Source organism: Apostichopus japonicus, chromosome 16 (genome assembly GCF_037975245.1).
Source record: "Apostichopus japonicus isolate 1M-3 chromosome 16, ASM3797524v1, whole genome shotgun sequence".
NCBI classification, from domain to species: domain Eukaryota; kingdom Metazoa; phylum Echinodermata; class Holothuroidea; order Aspidochirotida; family Stichopodidae; genus Apostichopus; species Apostichopus japonicus.
This window is the reverse complement of record NC_092576.1, coordinates 33,983,518-33,985,890: the sequence shown is the minus strand read 5'-3', so window position 1 is coordinate 33,985,890 and position 2,373 is coordinate 33,983,518. Positions and strand designations below refer to the sequence as shown.

The 2,373-nt window shown below is 33.3% G+C and overlaps 1 long non-coding RNA gene across 1 annotated transcript; it reads right to left on the bottom strand.

The window, feature by feature from the left end:
• Nucleotides 1–708: 708 nt before the first annotated feature.
• On the bottom strand, nt 709–1,859 carry LOC139983681 (uncharacterized). The gene is made up of 2 exons (XR_011798788.1): nt 1,548–1,859; nt 709–1,226 (listed from the first exon to the last, which is right to left on the bottom strand). It is a non-coding gene; the product is annotated as an uncharacterized lncRNA (long non-coding RNA).
• Between the last annotated feature and the right edge of the window lie 514 nt (nt 1,860–2,373).

Here is a 2,373-nt window from a genome sequence, read left to right as displayed (position 1 = left end):
AGCTGGTAAGCAGCGTCCTAGCCAATTGAAAACCTGCTTTCCAGTTTTTAAAGTATGTTCATCACTAATAAAGGACATTTTAAAATCAGTTTGATGCAAAAGCTCTCTCCTCAGACAAATAAAGTTGCCCCACCAAATTGATCAGAAAATGCTAGGGGGTATGAGTTTAAGATAGTTGGGAATTACCAGGGTTAGGTGTTTTCTGTGCCATTCTCTGTGTGGAAGTTCTCTAGCAGAAGTTTATGTCCAGGGGCTGGGGTTGTCTAACATCAGTTATCACTTTCTGTTCTTCAAGGAAACTGCACATACACAGAGCCTTTAACTATTTTCTTTAGGATGTATTTTCATACAATTTCTTTATTCATACAAGGCCTTTTACTACACTTAACACAATTTGACGTACAAACAATTTATGTGCCAAGTGAGAGACATTGCTTTTTACATGAAAAAAGTGTGGCTCATTATGAAATGTAATTATTAACACAGCATAATTGAAAAAGAATGGATCAGTAAATACCATTGTGCAAATCAGGATATGCAAGTTAAATTTTTCACAAACTGGGAAGTGTGGATAAACAAAGCTCCTTTATTTTGTGATGTTGTCTTCAATTCAATGAAAATGATAGTTGTTCGTCTACCATGGTTGAAATCAAAACCAGAGTAATGAAGAAAACAAGAGATACTACAAATGAATACACAATAAAGATGTGACATGAACAAATTGGTCTTCTCTATTGATTCCACAAACATTCAAATTAATAATAAGGTTAGTCAATTTAGTTGCTGCATTTTGTGTAATTTTTTGGTGTAAAGGTATAGATGAAAATCAATGCAACAGGAGTGTTTGGGTGTTTGAACTTGACTTCATCTGAGAAACTTACTTTACAAAAGAAACATTTAATAATTACATAAAAAGGAAGTTTTTGGACACATTTTGCAAAGTGCAAGTTATACATTTGATACATCATGCACATATAATATTACTCATATTGTAGCTGGTACGGTCAAAACATCATTACTTATACTTTAGTGTATACACCTCTTTATTTGTGTTCAGTAACTGGTACCATCAAAACATCATAATTTATATTTAACCTTATACACCTCGTTATTTGTAAGCAATAACTGGTACCATCAAAACATCATTTAAAAGTATACACCCTCTTTATTTGTGTGCAGTAGCTGGTACCATTAAAACATCATTACTTATATTTTACTGTATACACCTCTTTGTGTGCAGTAACTGGTACCATCAAAACATCATTACTTATATTTTACTGTATCCACCCCTTTATTTGTGTGCAGTAACTGGTACCATCAAAACATCATTACTTATATTTTACTGTATACACCTCTTTATTTGTGTGCAGTAGCTGGTACCATCAAAACATCATTACTAATATTTTACTGTATACACCTCTTTATTTGTGTGCAGTCACTGGTACCATCAACACATCATTACTTATAGTTTACTTTATACACCCCTTTATTTGTGTGCAATAACTGGCACCATCACAACATCATTACTTATATTTTACTGTATACACCTCTTTATTTGTGTGCAATAACTGGTACCATCAAAACATCATTACGTATATTTGACTGTATCCACCCCTTTATTTGTGTGCAGTAGCTGGTACCATCAAAACATCATAACGTATATTTTACTGTATACACCTATTTAATTGTGTGCAATAACTGGTACCATCAAAACATCATTACGTATATTTTACTGTATCCACCTCTTTGTGTGCAGTAACTGGTACCATCAAAACATTACTTACATTTGACTGTATCCACCCCTTTATTTGTGTGCAGTAGCTGGTACCATCAAATCATCATTACTTACATTTTACTGTATACACCCCTTTATTTGTGTGCAGTAGCTGGTACCATCAAAACATCATAACGTATATTTTACTGTATACACCTCTTTATTTGTGTGCAGTAGCTGGTACCATCAAAACATCATAACGTATATTTTACTGTATACACCTCTTTATTTGTGTGCAGTAACTGGTACCATCAAAACATTACTTACATTTGACTGTATCCACCTCTTTATTTGTGTGCAGTAGCTGGTACCATCAAATCATCATTACTTATATTTTACTGTATACACCCCTTTATTTGTGTGCAGTAGCTGGTACCATCAAAACATCATTACTTATATTTTACTGTATACACCTCTTTATTTGTGTGCAGTAGCTGGTACCATCAAATCATCATTACTTATATTTTACTGTATACACCCCTTTATTTGTGTGCAGTAGCTGGTACCATCAAAACATCATTACGTATATTTTACTGTATACACCTCTTTATTTGTGTGCAGTAGCTGGTACCATCAAAACATCATTACTAATATTTTAC